At 44.3% G+C, this 17,946-nt stretch overlaps 1 long non-coding RNA gene across 2 annotated transcripts; it reads left to right on the top strand.

Moving 5' to 3' along the window:
* The first annotated feature begins 2,278 nt into the window (after window positions 1-2,278).
* LOC119275360 lies at window positions 2,279-6,511 on the top strand. 2 transcript variants are annotated; one of them, XR_005135663.1, is made up of 4 exons: window positions 2,279-2,576; window positions 2,821-3,249; window positions 3,357-4,243; window positions 4,315-6,511. It is a non-coding gene; the product is annotated as an uncharacterized LOC119275360 (long non-coding RNA). The 2 variants fall into 2 exon arrangements; XR_005135662.1 differs by lacking the exon at window positions 4,315-6,511 and having other exon boundaries at window positions 2,821-2,890; window positions 2,981-3,249; window positions 3,357-3,607.
* The last annotated feature ends 11,435 nt before the right edge of the window (window positions 6,512-17,946 follow it).

The following is a 17,946-nucleotide window of genomic DNA, read 5'->3' as shown; positions in this document are numbered from 1 at the left end:
TAGGCCCAAATATGGTGAAGTGTCATGTAGTCGACATTCACATGACACCACTAAGGGACTCACAACATACATATCAACAAAATATCAAACACATGTCAAGTTCACATGATTACTTGCAACATGATTCCTCCCGTGACCTCAAGAACAAAAGTAACTACTCACAAATGATAATCTTGCTCAAGATCAGTGGGGTATTAAATAGCATAATGGATCTGAACATATAATTTTCCACCAAATAAATCATATAGTAATCAACTACAAGATGTAATCAACACTACTAGTCACCCACAAGCACCAATCTATAGTTCTGGTACAAAGATTGAACACAAGAGATGAACTAGGGTTTGAGATGAGATGGTGTTGATGAAGATGTTGATGAAGATAGCCCTCCCTAAGATGGGAGAGTTGTTGGTGATAATGATGGCGATGATTTCCCTCTCCGAGAGGGAAGTTCCCCCGGCGGAATTGCTCCACCAGAGGGAAAAAGTGCTCATGCCCAGGTTCCACCTCGAGACGGCGGCACTTCATCCCGAAAGTCCTCACCTTCTTTTTTCTAGGTCGCACATGAAATTTCCTGGAAACCCAACGGTCCGAGAGGCGTCTCCTCCGATGGGGGTGTGAATGCTGTGTGGCGCCGCTTCGGCTCACCGCCCGAGGCCAAAGTCCAGCTATTTAAGCTGAACGGCGTCCCCCAACCCTAGCCACATCCTCTTCCTCCCTCTCTGTGCCACCTGCCCGAGCTCATCCATATCTCTCCGTCTTTGTCTCCCTCTTCCCTTATCATCCGCCTCCGTCATGGCCCGACAGAAAAAGCGTACGCTATGCTAACGCCAGAGCTCCGGTTCCTGATTCAGGAGGAGATCTGGATGAGGCGCGTCGTTCGAATCACAGTAGGCCTGCCCTCGGACTCGCCGGAGCTGGAGGTGGAGGAGGAAGAGAGGGGGAGCAGCAGCTGGAGCCCATAGACGGGGTGGATCAGGTGGAGGATCTGACGCCGGTTGCGGGCTTCATCATGGAGGATGCCATGACGAAGTTCGAGGTCGCCCAATCAGTGGAGATGGCAGAGCAGACCGCCATCCTCCAGCCTATCCAAGATGGGGCATACTGGAGTCCAACCGACGCTTCATTCGGCAACAACAGGCAGAGACCCGCACGCTTTTCAACAAGGTGAAAGCGGAGATGGAGGCGGAGGCCGCCGCGGAGCCGTAGTTCGTCGCCACTGTACTCAGAGCCCGGAACGAACATAGTGGACATTTCCAATGACAACAAGTAGTGTAGTGTAGGTTTAGTTGATATACGTACTACATAAATGTTTACTTTGCATGATTCGTATGTTTGTAAGAGATGAAATATGAACTATCCAGATGCAGAGGTGGAAATTTAAGGGCTGCCCGGTCGCAGAAATTTGAGGGCTACCAGGTCACTGCCCGCAGACGCGCTCGGATTGAGTGTATCCGGCTGTAGATGCTGTTAGTCATCGATGGCACTGATCCCCTGGATTATCGTCCGGGGCTTCGACATGTCTTGGCAGTGATGGTACGGTGATAGCATCTAGTATATTTTAGTTAGATATTGTCTCCTTTTTAATATTTTCGGCTACCAATCTTCTTCTTTAATATAGTGGCGAATTAGCGGTTCAACGTTTGTCTAGCCACACTGTACGTCTAGGGATCTTAGATTAGCGCCGGTTGAGATGAGCGGCTCATCAAACTTTTGAAAACCTTTGAGTTTTCGTTCACTTTGTGCATCATCTTTTGCAGTTATTTCATCTGAATCATGGTGAAACTTCGAGATGCAAATGAGGGGAATCTTGAGGTGATGACTTTGAAGAATCTTGATGTAACTTTCGGCTTTGGTGTGGATATTTGACACTATGACTTTGTTTCAGTTTATTCGATATGCGTATACTATGTTTAGCTATAAGATTATCCCAGGCACTTGAGGAACGCATCGCCACTTCCCCTGCCATGCAACGGTAGGAGCACGATACCAATGAAAATCCTTTGCCTCCAATCACGTGACACTTTCCAGTAAAGCAGTCAACACTAACGTATGCATGCAGTATATCTTTCCCTAATAATAATAATAATAAAGCGGCTATTGCTTCTGCTCACCGTCGCGACAGTTTTACAAAAAAGCCCCTCTACTTTCTGATAATTAAACCCGCAGTCCATGTTTTAGTTAAAAAAACGTTTCGCTTTTACAAAAGCACCCCTACCCGCGGTCAGCGCCTTCTTATCCAGAGACCCAGATGCGTCTGCCGCCGGCAGCTCAACTCTCTCCAGCCTCCTTTCAAAAAAAAAAAAAAAAACTCTCTCCAGCCTCCGCCGTTCCTACTGCCGTACTACCGCCGTACTACCGGCAAGGCCGGAGACGGCTACGGTCGCCATGGAGGATGAGAAGGCGGCCGCCGTGCCTCGCGTGGGAGGATGGAGGATGCCTCACCGGGGCGTGTGCTCGGGTCAGGGGCGGCGTCCTTGCCGGCGGGACTAGCGCCTATCGGCTGCGGCTTCGCGCCAGGTCAGTCGCCGCGGTTGGCTTCTTCAATTGACGGCAGTGGAGGCGGCCAAGCGAAGGTGATTGTTAGGCTTCTCTCACCGTAGAATCCGGCACGTCCGCGTTTTCTGTTTGCCATTCTTGTTTCGTGGCGGCTTGCTGCGTACGATGTTGGCTCTGGTTTGGGTGTGTGGGAGCAGCTGTTGTGGCGCCCAGCACCTGTTCGACGGAACGCCTCCAAGCTTCAATCATGCTCCCGCCACTCTCGTCTTTGGTATATTCGCTTGTCAGCTAACCTTGCTTGCGTGTTTGTTGTCGTTGCAGTGATCTGTTGACAGGAAACAAGTGCTTTGGCTCAAGTTGGTACCTGGCAATGCGAGTCCTTTTTCATGATGTGAGTCCTGATCAAGAAAATAATGCATTAGTGGCCGGAATGATAAACTGGATAAATATACATAGCTAATCAATCTGTATTGTTTGCAAGTTACCGCTCGTTGCATAGAGAGAAATATCTTTGTGCATTGGAGCATTCCATTGGCTGCCATATGTTACCTAAGCTGACAGCCACAAGGTGTTGTGCTGTCCTCCTGACCTGGTCGCTGTTGAATGCACTGCGGGGAAGACAACAGAGACATGCTCCGGATACTTGCGGGCACCAATTGCCATCTGGGCTACATGGAGAAGGATGAGATATGGAGGTTTGATTCATTTGAGGCTTTTGAGGAGATATGCTCGTTAGCAAAGCAGAAGGAGGTTTGTACGAGCAATGTTTTGTGTGTGGTTATTTTGATCCGCCTGTTCATCCTTTCGTGGACCGCCCATTGTTGGTGTGTAATAACTGGGATGAGACTGATTCGCAGGTAGACTTTGTGCTTCTCGGTGGTGACCTGATCCATGAGGACAAGCCTTCGCGTTCGACCTTGGTGAAGACCATTGTGATTCTACGCCACTACTTCCTACCCCTCTGTCCCATAATGTAAGACATTTTTTGACACTACAGTAGTGTCAAAAAGCCTTACATTATGGGACGAAGGGAGTAAATGATATACCAGTCAAGTTTCAGGTTGTCAATGATCAGACAGTCAACTTCCCAAACAGGTTGAGCAATGAATCTCAAAGCTCAACGTTCCATTTCATAATGTTCCTTCGAATTTTGGAATCACTCGATTTAAATTCAAGAAGGACGAACCATGCATGGATCGTCGGAGCGAATTGGATGATCGGGCCAAGGGCTGCCCCCTCTTCCCCTCGCTCTCCTTTCCTTAATATTCACCGTCCACATGAGTTTCCATGAGCAAGCCTGTTACTTTTAACGTATTTTGATCTTATTAATCTCTTTAGCATGCATGAAAACCGCAGGAAAGATGTGCGCAATCATATTCTTGTACTTCATGTTCGCAGATGAATTTTCCTCTTGCATTACCAGTTTTGGCCATGTAAACTATGAAGACCCACATTTCAATGTTGGCTTGCATGTGTTCACTATCCATGGAAATCATGATGATCCTGCTGGTGTAGTATGAGCTTCTTTTTATGATCTTTTGAATCGTATGGGTTTCTACTGAAATTGTCTGTATTATGTCTCTCGACTTTCTTTTATGCATTCGTTCATTTTGCCTCATTGTAGGATAACCTCTCTGCTATCCATATCCTTTCGGCTTGCAATCTTGTAAACTATTTTGGGAAGATAGACCTTGGCGGCTCCGTTGTTCGTCAAATAGTTGTCCATCCAGTACTTGTTAAAAAGGTGAACTACTTCTGAACCAGGCAATATCATGAGCTGTCAGATGCCAATTCTGTAATTTCATATGATTTCAGGGTACAACTACAGTTGCACTATATGGCCTTGGGAACATTTGAGATGAGCGACTGAACAAAATGTTTCAGGTGCCTTTCCATTCTGGTGTACATATAGGTAGGCCGGCATTGGCATTCGCCATCTGGCATCCCAATGAGATGATGAGGAGGTGACTGCTGCTATAAACCAAACAAAAGCAAAATTCAATTTAATTGTAGAGATGGGCATACATACATGCATATGCGCGCGGGGGCCGATGATTGGATCAAACTCCTGATGATTAGCTTCTTATACTCTATTCTTGTGTTCATGGCAAGGGAAATTATCTTCTTATTTTTGTTGATTCAGTATAGTGGTTGACACCTGAGCTGAAACCTGAAAACATCTCAACCTGTTTGTTGGCCATTTCAATGTGTCATCTTATTGGAAAACTATTAGCTGCAGAATTTAGCCACAGAACGCGCGTATAGCCTACGGAGAGAATAACGTGCGCGGCATGGCCAAGGAAGAGAAACGCGAGCGGCTGTCATGGCTCTCGCTGGACACGAACGGCGCTTGCACCAGGTTGGTCTGCTTGTAGCTGTTGCATCTCCAGGTTTATTAATGATGCTATTTTTTTTCATTCTATACTCCGTTTAAATTTCAGTTCAAATTTATAGTTTAATGCTCTGTAGGGAAGCACAGACATTATGCTATATTATGATCATCTTTTATGTGTCTACTGGAACCACCGGATTAAAGTTGTTCTTTCTTTTGAGGGATAGACTTTGTTTTGATGTTTCAACAAAAAATGCAGCTGGTACAATCGGATTTAGCAAACAAATGGGTGACCAAGCATGGTGCTGTTGCACTTGCTTGCCTTGGCTATGGAGAGAAATTATGTAACGAAGTTAGTAATTTATAATGTTCGCAGCCCATTGTTCGTGCTTATATTTGCAGTAAACAAGTTAAATAAATCGGTGTGTGCTATGAAAAACAAAGGAAGAAAACTTACTCCTTTTAACTATTGTATGAAGTATATATTAATATTTTTTGAGGGCAAGTATATATTAATATTAGGTAGAGGTAGAAGAGATGCTTTCTATGCGAGAATAGTTTTTTCTTCAAGAATGACCCTTACTTTTGAATAGATCATAACGCCGTAGGGTCTGGATGTTACTATGCAGCACTGGTGGGCGTTTTGGCTACCTTTTTTTTTAGCTAAACACAGTGTTATGCTTGCACATATTATTCTCATCAAATTAAAAAATTTAGTACATTTCTCCCGTTGTAACGCACGGGCATACATGCTAGTATAATATATATCAAAGTATATACAGTATTGCTTTTTCATAGTTCTCACCAGCATCGTCTCAGAAAAAATGAAAAATACTCCCTCCGTCCCCAAAAACATGTCGCGAGGGCGATTTTGCAAAAAAAACCTCTAATTTCTCCCGACCAAACCCGCGCTCCCTCGTCGTCCTCCTCCGACAGAAGCCGCATCTGCGCTGCTCCCCGCCGCCGCAGCTGCGCTGCTCCCGGCCGCTGCAGCTGCCCTGCTCCCCGCGAACGCAGCTCCCTGCTCCCCCGCTCCGTCGCCGCAGCTGCCTCCTGCTCCGCCGCCGCACCTGCCCCTCGCCTGCCTCCCCAAGCTCCCCCTTCCTCATAAAAATCTTCGATTTCCCCGGCTACCGCCGCGCTCTGCTCCGGCTGCGTAGGAACCGGCGTTAGTGAGCCCGGAGGCGCTGGATCCTGACCATCACCAACAATCTAAAGGTCGATGAGGCCGACGAGCCCCATGGCGACAGGAGATGCAACAAGGTAAACGCCGATGAGCCTAACGACAACAGCAACCTAAAGCTTGTGGATTTGCGAGTGTTGAAGACGGCGACGACAACTCCACTAGGAATACGACCGCGGCGGCTTCTTCTTCGTTGTTTCTCTGGTGGAAGACCCGCGCCTGCGACACCGCGGCAGCAGCGGCGGCTGTCCAGTGGGTCGTCCCTGCTCACTTGGCAGCAGCGGCGGCGGCTACAAATCTTCTCCAGCCTGGGTCATCTCCGTCATCAACGCCTACAGCCTGGGTATGAACCTCTCTTCTCTACTCATCTACTGAATGTACTGAACGTGCGTAGTATCTGAACTGAATTTTACTGAATGTGTGTATTCTCTGTCTACTGAATTTTAGTGAATGTACTCCTGTAAACTGAATGTACTCTTGTAAAGTGTGCTGTCAACTTGTGAATTTTAGTGGATGTGATTAAAAGTTACTCCACGATGATCCTCCTTGCATGTTGAGCAAGTTACTGGCTTGAGAAACACGGTGGAGGCCATCATTGTTTACTGGCTTCAGAAACATGCCGAGCAAGTTACTGGCTTTAGAAACATGCTGAGCAAGTTACTTGCTTCAGAAACAATGATCCTCTTTTTGAAGTGGAAGCCATCGTTGTTTACCATGTTCTGGGTGTTGGTGGCCTCGCTTCTTCTTACGGCATTTATTTTTTGCCAATTAACTGAGAAAAGGTTTTGATTGCAACGGTATCCATAGTCCATCACTTCTCATGTTGGGCTCCTCTCATTCTTTCCCCCAATTCAGTATTGTTGTGTAGAAATTGATTCAAATTCTTTACATAGCCATTGATCAAGATCCACCAGTAAAATAAGACCCCCCTTCTATTTGTGTTGCAAATAAAACATGTGCGATATTTTTAAATCTGTCCATTTTCTGGTTGTAAACATTAGCTTACAAGAGCCTCTAGATTACTAGTAGTAGTCCTACTATTAGTAGGAGTACACAGTTCTTCTAGTTGTAAAGAGCCTCTAGATTATCAACACTTTTGCACTAGTTCTGTTAGTTTAGAGTTTGGGGTATTTTGCACAGTTACAATCTTGCATGCATATGAACAGTAGTACTCCATCATTTTTGGAGTATTATGAGCAATTCAACAATTGGGGTCTAATCTAGAGCCACATGAGAGCTGACTGGGTTAGTTATTTTTCTGACCAATCAACCATGCATGGAAATCTGCTAGATAACCCCCAGTCCACAGCAAAGGAGGAATAAAGTGAAACATGAGGCTGATCAACTAGATAACCCCAAGTGCCATTTAACAATAAACTAAAGTTCAGTCAGAGTATGCAATAAACTTGCTAGAGTAGAAATTTATGGATTACTCCATATTTTCCGAAGTACTGTCATTTTACTCAAAATTTACTCAAATAACTAAAATTAATCCAAAACAAAAAAGGACTGCTATTGGACTAATTTGTTCTCGGTTGCTTTTCATACTACAGTTTTTATAACATAACAACAGTGCTTTTTATTAACAGTAAGTTCATCATGTCAACTGACAGCAAGTTCATCATCTCAAGACTTGCTCAAATTAACTCAACTGGTTCTACAAATTTGCTATCCTATCTACAGTACCTAGCTATTGTCAGAACATAACACTGTATATCTATAGCTTCATTTTAGAAATTTAATTAGTGCATTTCTAAAATGGCCAACATTATGGCACAAATAATTAAGTAAGTTAGCACAAATTGCAAAGTAAGTTAGCACAAATATTCAGTTTTAATCCAAATTATTCAAATTAATCCAAATATTTTAAATTAATTCAAATAACTAAAATTAATCCAAATCAATTCAAATTCCAAATAACCCAAATTCCAATAAATTCCAACAAGGAGTTTATATACAAGGATTAGACAAGGCATACACAAGGGCATGACATAAGGTCCTCTTTGTCCCCTCTTGACACAAGATTACACATGACATAAGGGTATCTTTGTCCCCTCTTGACACAAGATTACGCAAGACATACACAAGGAGTACCTGACTACATGACATAAGGGCCTCTTTGCCCCCTCTTGACTACATTCTTTTCCTTTCTCTGGCCACTTCTTCCCTTCCCTTCCCTTTACTTTTCTTTCTTCTCCCTTCTTTAGCCAATTCTTTCCTTTCATTTTCTTTTCCTATTGCAATTTCCATTTCTTCTATAATGGCCCTAGTATCAACAACTACCCGACTGTCGCAATATACACTGATGATTTCCCTGCCAGCATTCTGAATGCGATCCTTGTGCAAGTGGGGCAACTTATATTGATTTCCTCCTTTGTCTTTCATAACTTCAAACATAACTGCTTCCAATGTGATAAAGCTTCTGTGCAACTTGTCGGGATCGTAGTTCTCGAATTCCTCTTCCACACCCTGTACCAGTTCCTGGATGTTTGTAGGTGACCTGCAGTCGGTTAGAGACTAGAGAGAGGTATGGAAGCAGAGGTCCAAACAATTTAACTCAGGGCTATTTGGGGGCTGTTGTAGCAATCGGATGTCAAGATCAGTTTGTTCCACAGCTTCTCGAAAAGCTACATCATTGGGAAGGACATGGGGCTTTGCATTATCCTGTTGGATGAATATTGTTTCTCCCTCGTCATCGTCAGGCCACTTATCCTGAATTGCCGGGATAACCTTATTGATTAGATAATCTCTGCACACAGGCCTTGTTACTTTCCCTGATGTCAACACTTTTGTTCCCTTTGTTCTATTATGACTTGTTCGCTTCGCCTCAGTCTCTTCAACGAATGCCCAAATGCCAATCTTCCCGTCGAATGTTAGCTCCCCCTCATTGTTATATCGAGGCCTGGCAACAGCTGTTAGGAACATCACCTTCCCAATGCTGTGAGTGTTTGACACGGTGCGCTTTGGCTCAGGTTCTCCTGGAAGTACGTAGTAACTATTCTTCATTCTTGTCATGTCAAACCACTTCTCATCGATGTGAACCATATTCGTCATTGGTTTAAACATAGCCCGAGAAGTTGAGATTGAATTGTCATCGACCATGGGCATACAAAATTTCAATCTCGCAAGCTTGTTCTCTAGCTTGGGGTGAGGCTTCACGGTGCTTGTGATGCGGTTGAGCTCATTCAACTGGAACCTCTTATGTAGGGTCGATCGGGCCACACCTAGAGACCGTGCCAAAGATCGAATTGTCCTTCTTTTATTTAGTGGGATTGTTGAGGTCCTCTCTAGATCCAGCTCCTTTCTCTTTCGGCCAGATCTTCCTGGCTTCTTGCTTGAGACATCTACTTCTTTGCCATCGGCAATTTGCTTTTTGGCTTCTTCCCAGATTCTTTCAACAGATCATACACTTATGTCCAACAGGTTTGAGACTAGCAGCTTGTCGTCTAGTTGAACAGACCCATCTCTGAGCTCGATTACCAGCAAAGCGAAGTAAACACCATGCCTCTCCTTATCTGACAATTCTCTTCTCTTCTCTTGAAGTATCCAATTCATAACTTCATCCTCTTCCTCTTGAGCTTCGTCCTCTTTCCCTTTATCTTCTGGAGGCATCCAATTCATAGCTTCATCGTCTTCCTCTTGAGGCATCAAGTTCAAATCCATAGTTCCATTCTCTGCCACTTGAGGTTCCTCCTGTTCAGGGATCCAATTCAAATTCATAGCTTCATCGTCTTCCTCTTGAGGCATCAAGTTCAAATCCATAGTTTCATGTTCTTCCTTTTGAGGCATCAAGTTCAAACCCATAGTTATGTTTCCTGCCATCAATGACAAAAGATGAGTACACCATGGTACCATAACAAGAATATACACACACAAAATGAGTATGCAAGTCAAACAAGAAATAGGTGCCATGGCACCATTTCTAGTTTGGTTGCCACGGTATCCAAACAAGAAATGCTGCCATGGCAGCCAAACACTTTGCTCTAACCATAACCATAAGCCATTTTTTGTAGCCAAACACTTTGCTCTAAACACAATACAATTGGATGTAGTGTAGTGGTAATCACCAATGTTCATCCATATTTTGCATTTAAAAACCAGATTTGAGTCTGGATCAACTCAGTTGTACTGTGTCAATATCCAACTTAGATTTTACTGTATGTATCTTAACTGAATCTTAACTGAATTTTGACCATGTCTTGATCCTTTCTTGCTTGCTTGCTTCTTTTGGTGTGGATTTTACTCAGGTTGGCTAGATTTTCCCACAAGGTGAGCTAGATTCCTGTGAATGTATTTACACAGATAGGCTCATAACTGAATTTTTTGTGCAGTAGTTTAACTGAATTCTAGGGAGTATCATGTTTACTAAAACATTTGCAAACACAGGTCATGGCAGCAGAACATCCATGCTGAGTATTCTTTGGGAACTCAGCTGAGAAGATCTGCTCTAGTGAGTAAAACAGGGCAGAAGGATTACTTGCTTTGCAGTGAGTAAAATAGGGCACTTTTTGACAGTGGGTAAAACAGGGCACTTGCCTACACATGTCCTGCAGAGAGATTAAACAAAAAGTGCAAACATGTTCCAGCAGTACTCCAAATTTGATTTCTAGAGTACTCCAAACTAGAGTAATTCCAGCAGTACTCCAAATTTGCATATGATTAGTGACTGCATATGCTCATTGACATAACAGTTTGACAGTTAGCAAAGTATAGTGATTGCGTATGTTCAAAATTGGCTTATCTGCTCTAATTCCACAATGCTAGCAATAATTGATCTAGACAAACATTTAATTTCACATGACTACCAGTTTCACCATGAAAATTGACAGTAAATTTTACTGAAACCTGACATTTAAACTGAATTTTACCTTCTTCCTTCCTTAGGAACACGAGCTCTGGCGGCAACACAAGGAGCAGGCCAGAGGAGCACAGGGCAGCTGCTACTAGAGCTCTGCTGCTGCTGGTTAACACGAATTTCGAGCTGCGGATCAATTTCACTCTGTATCAACAGAGGAGCACTGACAAGCGAGCTGCGGATCAATTTCACTCTGTATCAGCTGCAGGATCAGAGCGGAGTAGCAGAGGTAGAGCCGGAGGCCTCGGGGGTCGGGGGCGGGGATCGGAGGGCGTTGGCAGCAAAGGCGTCACCCGCCACCACCACCTCAACCAGCCGGCGAGCCAAAGTGGACCAGCACGGCGACCAGCGCGGCGGCAGTGAGCGGCGGAGTCGTGGGCGGAGTGGACCAGCGCGGCGGCGGTCGGTGGTGGAGGCCGCTCGTCGGTGGGCGCCGGAGGACCCGCCCGTCGGTGGGTGCCGGAGGACCCGCTCGTCGGTGGCCGGCGGAGATCCTCCTCGTGGGCAGCGGAGGTCTTGTTCGTGGGTGGGCTCGTCGGTGTCTCAGGAACTGCGGTGGCTGGCCGTGGCGATTGGAGACGGCTGGCCGTGGCGACACGGGCGACGGGAGGAGGGAGATGGGGGCTTAATTTCTAGAGTTTTGAAAGTGAAAGGACTAAAATGCAAAAAATCAAATGTACTACTCCCTCCGTCCGGGTTTATTAGGCCTAAAGACAACTTCTCTTAGACCAAGACACATAGTAATTTGCTCACCTTAATTATTCCATTCCACTCCGAATGCACTCTCTCACATGCATGCAGCCAATGAAAAAGCACACATGAAGTGTATTAACTTTTCAGCCATGGCACCAACAATAATAGCTTTCAATACAACCAATGAAATGGTTGCATGCATGCACCTTTCCAATACGGGGCCTTATAAAAGGGGACATGCTTGTGATGCTGAGAGGCCTGATATACCCGGACGGAGGGAGTACCCCGCGACATGTTTTTCGGGATGGAGGGAGTAGAAAACAAAACAGTAGTGGCACACACAAATTCCCTGCCAGCTGCCCAGCTGTTGCTGAGGAGTGAAGATGCAACAGCATTTACACTGTTCCTCCGTCGATCGCTCTGCCGGACCGTCCATCCCCATGACAACTTTAACTGTTGGGCGCTCAGGAGCGAACTAAATGCGCATTCAACACCCGTGGATCCACCAGTACCGCACTTATGTCCCATGGCAGTAACACCAGTTACACCACGAGAGCAGCTGGCGACGCGTTGTTGATAGAGGAGCAACGCCGAGAAATTTACCCAAAACACATTTGTTTCGTCAGATCTTTTCTCCCATCCCATCCACAGAAAGAAAGAAAGAAAAGCCATCAGTCCCCGAAGGAAACGGGGTGACTCTACCAGCTAGTGGACATGAAATCATGAATACGATTGATCGATCAATACCTATACTGGTATGGCATAGTGCAGTGGTGCTGCTGCGAGCTGTCCCCGGGCCGTAGCGTGGTGGTGGTAACATGCAGTTGTCGTCCTTGGCATCGCCATTGATGCGTTCTGCTGGAGGGAAGATGGTAAATATGTACACTGGTTGCATAGATGCATCATGGTGGTACTGATCGTCTCACTGGCGTTGGCAAGCCTGGAAACAGCAAGGTTGCCGCAGATTTGCTGGTGCGTGCATGGGCCGGCCGGCTCCATCGATCTCCACCACGGCTCCTTCCGGTCGACCTCATCTCCTCTGCATGCGCATCAACAGCAGCGGCTGGGTACGCGTCGGCTGCATGCTGACCGGGCCACGCGATCATTTACTGCTCAGCTTGCGTTCGTTTGACGATTGATCGTCCGTTCGTTTGGTGCACATGCATCCAGCGTGTCATATCGATCCATCCATCGAGTGTACGAGTGCGAGTATGAGTATGGGTAGACTTTTCACGGTGCAGAAGTTATGGCGCTCTTCGGGGTACAGTTTCTCTCGATGAAACGAGTATACTTCTCCGCCTCATCATGGCCGTGTACTTTGCTTACTTGTTGCTTTATACTCCCTCCGTTCCAAAATAAATGACTCAACTTTGTACTAACTTTAATACAAAGTTGAGTCATCTATTTTGGAATGGAGGAAGTATATATAAAGCGAGATGAAAGTCTTTTTCAAGATAAAACAAGTATACCAAAGAAAACATACTTGGGAGTTAGGAATTGGGAGAGGAATAATATTTCTCCGACATTTTGGTCGTAGGAGGGCGCGTATGGACGGCGGATCGCCTGGTCAAGAGAGGTCTACCACATAATGCAGCATGTCTGTACTACTACAAGACACAAGAAACTGCCCATCATTTCTTCATGACTTGCAGCGTCGTTTCTACTCTCTGGGCTTCGGTGCTTCATTGGGCTGGATTGAGCAAAGGTCATTACTCAGACGGGTCTTTCACTCCCGGACTAGTGGCAAGATGGTAGGTAGAGAGTCCACGGTACTAGGAGTTCTTTGAACACCTTGGTGCCGCTAATTACCTGGAGCATATGAAGGGAGAAGAGTGGAGGAGTTTTTGAAAATGCTTACACACCACTTCCGAGAATCATTGAACAACCGAAATCTGACGCGTACTATAGGCGGGGTTGAAGCGAGTCTAGGTCGTTTCATTTTACATTAGTTTGGTGTGTCGTGTTTAGGTAGTCTGGATTATGCATGGGCCGTTCTCTAGTGTTTTTGTTCACGTTGCGGATGTTTTATATAAAACGGAGCGAAATCCTGTTTCGATAGGATTTTTGGTGGTGTACTTCTTTTCCTATCTTTAATATAATACATGCAGTCCTCCTGCATGGTTTGGAAAAATAAAATCTCCAACTTTGCTTTTTTTACAACCTCTCATCTCCTAGAGATTTATTCTCTATGAATGAACGGTCTTGGGGAAATCAGGTTTCGTGCTAGGGCTCCATGGGGCTTTCAAAAATCAAAAATCAAACATCACATTTTGAATTAAAAAATTTCAAAAAATATCCGCATGTTCATACGGATGTATACTATGTGTGTGTAAAGTTTGAAAATGAACATTAATATGTGAGCTGCACAAAAAGAACAAATTCATGATTTAAAAACGGTGAACAACCCACAAACTTAATGTATTTCATCGTGAAACTTTACACACTTGTAGAATATGTCCATTCATGCATTTATTTGCAGATATTTTCGAAACTTTTAACTATGGTTTACATGTTCATGGAATCATCTCCAAAATGCCTGATCTTGTTTGAATTTAACGGTCACATATTTCGTACACATGTTTTTACTTGCAAAATTTAATGTGAAACTTTGGTCTTTTTTTTGTATGAGCACATCAATAAAAAATATATCAAACTATGACATCGTAAAACAAATATTATAATTTGACCAGAGTACCATTGGCATGGTACCAATTTTATTTTTTTTTGCATATAACAACTCAAAATCAAACAATGTTGGGTGGACACTTATTTAAAACGTTGTGAATTTTGGGCGGAGGAAGGACGCCTCCTTCCAGAATATTTTAATAATTGGGTTTGTCCTATGTCAAACTTCTTTAGTTTGATCAAGTATATGGGAAAAATATACTCCCTCCGTTCCTAAATATAAGTCTTTGAAGAGATTCCACTATAAACCACGTACGGAGCAAAATGAGTGAATCTACACTCTAAAATGCATCTATATACATCTGTATGTGGTCTATAATAGAATCTCTACAAAGACTTATATTTAGGAACAGAGGGAGTATATATACTAATATCTACAACATCAAATGTATGTAGTATGGACTATGGAAATATATTCTACAATGAACATAATGATACTAATTTGGTGTTGTAGATGTCAATTTCTTTTCTATAGACTTGATCGAACTTAAAAAAAAGCTTTTGACTTAAAACAAACCCAAAACTTATGTTGGCATGGAGGGAGTAGTCTATACTAGAGAGCTTGACCAGTCGCGGCAGATTACTGCATGTTGCCATAAACTCGTCGTTTAATTTATTTTTGAATACATACTTCTTATGCAGCTTTATTCTTTTTTCACATTTTTATTTAATTTCCCGCGAAGAGTGGTCCTTATATATCGTTTAACCAATTCATTTCAGGACCGGCACATGTCAAATGCACTCACGTACGGCAGGAAGGCCTCGTCAGCTGATGTTTGTCTTGATCATCATCACGAACTCTGCTCAATCGGAGCCACGCAACTCCCTCTCCTAGCTTCGCGAGAAATGGCAAGGTAATCGATCGGCGAGCGTCTGTGTTTTGCTTGGACGTAGCATGTGGAGCTCACATGGAGAGGTTCATCAGCTTGGCTGCATTGCATGTAAATGCCTTCACATGCCAATTTAATTCCCCTCCTCTGCATTCAATAAGCCCTCCAAAATGGAGTACAAGTATTTCTGCGGAGGATAAGCTCGATATCTGCAGTGTACAGCTTTGCACGGTTGAGCTTTTGCTTCGGTAAATTTCTCTTTTCTCTGTTTCGGAAAATAGAAGCTTTTGAAAGTTTCTTTTTACCTAACATGAAATTGGGCGATGATTGGTACATGTAGACTCAATTGTTCTTGTTATGCAGTGATAGGCTCTTTTAACCATGTGCGATGACTTAACTGCATTAGTGTTAAACTGTTAATTTCAGCATATATAGTACTTGTATGACTCTTCCCTAACCTTACCACAATCAAAGACGTCCTCCATGCCGCCGTCTCGGTCTCGTTTCTCTTCCCCATTCGGGGAACCGCCCCTTGCATTAATCATAATTACAATAGGTCCTTATTTCATTTAGGTTTTTGGTTTGCAAAAATGTTAAAGAGCTAATGTTTTCTCCTGACTCTCTTGCGTGAGCTGAAGCATGTTTTTAGATAACTTTTTTATTAACTTAAAATATAGCATTGACATATACAAAGCATGATAAGCAACACCCGGCCCATGTATAACTAAGATGCACAAAAATAAAAGCAAACACTAACTGTCTGACAAAAGATAATTTAAAAAAAAAAGACATATCGGCAACAGTAGAGTCATATAGGACACACAAGATGACTAGGTCGAAGGAGGTGGTGGACCGATCCGAAGATTATGTTGCCACTGATGTTAGGTAGAAACCTCTTTGGCCACCACCTCCAGCTGCATACATACCGTATTGAATAACGGTTGCTAATCCGTTAGGTATAGTGCAGACCACGTACGAAGCGAGTGCGTACATAGAAAAACAACTTGCAACGGAGAAGAGTTTTGCCATTTAAAACAAATTATTTCTACACAACCAAAGCGACTATAATATGGCATATGCTCCCACCCTTACTAGCATTCAGAACATATTTGGAATACTGTCCAACCAATGACGAAAAATATTGGCAACACTTCTGGGCGAATACATATTGGAAGTGATTTGGATGACTTATCATGTAGAATGTGCAAACTTGCACTGAAAAAATAGTTGTTTGATTGTCTCATCGTGAGCTGAAGCGTTGGATTCGCTGCATGAAATCCAATGCTGGGCCGAGTTGGCCAAGTTCACGACAACTGTTTTCTCCCAGGGTGGCAACCGCACGACCTACATGGGAGTGGTGGGGTGGTTCTTTTACCCATGGGGTTTGGTAATGCCCCATCCCTCCGCCTCTCCATGTCGCACGACGTCATCCCATTCTCCGGCAAACCGATCGTCGTCGCTCGCCACAACCAGATTTTGACAATACATCACACCATTGCGTCAAGCTTCCAGGTAGGTTCATTTCCACGAACCAGGTTTTTCGCTCGGGTTCGCATCTGCTCGTTGGGGTTGAAAGACATGAGGTTTTGTTAAGGGGAGGGGGGGATCTCGTTGATTTAGTCCACGACGACCCGACGAGAGGAAGGAATGGGAGGTGGCGTCTCCGCGGCGGAGGTGCAACCATGACTCTTGACGTGGTGGTGGGTGTAGGGTGGCGGGACTGGGAGAGGTACAACGATGGCTGGCAATGGGGTGTGGGTGTTGGGTGGCACGGTAGCGGCGGAGGCTCATCGAGACCTCCCATCATGTCACCAACGTTGCTCATTTCTCTGAGGGTAGCGGTTTTTTGGTGCAGAGGCGCTTGTTGGGACCGGGGGTGTGCAATTTGGGGGGTTGTAGTGTGGGACGCTGCTTCAGTGACGTAACTGCAGTTGCAGTTGGGTCGCTAACAACAATAACCCAACTACACCTACAATTACATCACTGAAGCTCTGTCTAGGCAAGTCCTGTAGTGTGTCGGGGTCGAGCAGGGGGTTATTGCCGATGGCGTCAATGTGCAATAGAACACTAGTGGCTTGGAGGGAATTTTCCGTGGTAGGAGGAGCTCAATTTTTGCACCAAAATCCACTAATCAGGGCAAGTTTGCAATGTTGTTTGTCTATTTATGTAGAGCAATGGTTAAAAAACGCATGGGTGATGGTGATGCTGACACCGCAAAGGGTAAGGCGATTGTTGTCAATAAAGGCGGTCGAAATGAGGTAAGCGCACACTATGACCATTCTGTTTGTTTTGGATGTCAAGTCAGCCATCACTTGTTCATATACATGGCAAATTAGCCTTTGTTGCATCATAACAATTTCACACGCATGTCAAATGTTATCTAGTTTTCCTCCAATTAATCATAGTAATTCTTCAAATTAAAGTCATTTTTTCACATTCTGTAATAAACCTTGGGCGGTAGTTATAAACAACAACATTTTTTAACCATGGCCGATGGAGCTTGGCCGGGAAGATAGCTTTGCCCTAACTGACCATGCGTGAGGGAAAGGGAAGGCAGCAGGGGATTCTTGTGTACATTTTATTAGACCTTTGAACATTTTTTGAATTTTGTATTAGATTCAGTCAATTCCTATTATCTAGTGACCTCTCCCTCAAATACAAACGTGAGTTGTCCGCCCAGTCAACTGCCATGTCGTCCCAACACATGGGCATGCCTTGTTGGTTTTTGGAAAATACTAATGTAGGGGTAAAAACCCATCATTAGGAGTAAACAAGTAATATGAATTGGAGGTATTAATATTTTTGTATTGAGATAAACTTTGTCATAAGTTGCTTGCAGTTAGGGGGAAAAGTGAGAATGTACACTTTT

The sequence above is a fragment of the Triticum dicoccoides genome, chromosome 3B, assembly GCF_002162155.2.
Source record: "Triticum dicoccoides isolate Atlit2015 ecotype Zavitan chromosome 3B, WEW_v2.0, whole genome shotgun sequence".
NCBI lineage: Eukaryota > Viridiplantae > Streptophyta > Magnoliopsida > Poales > Poaceae > Triticum > Triticum dicoccoides.
This window is presented reverse-complemented; position numbering and strand designations above follow the sequence as displayed.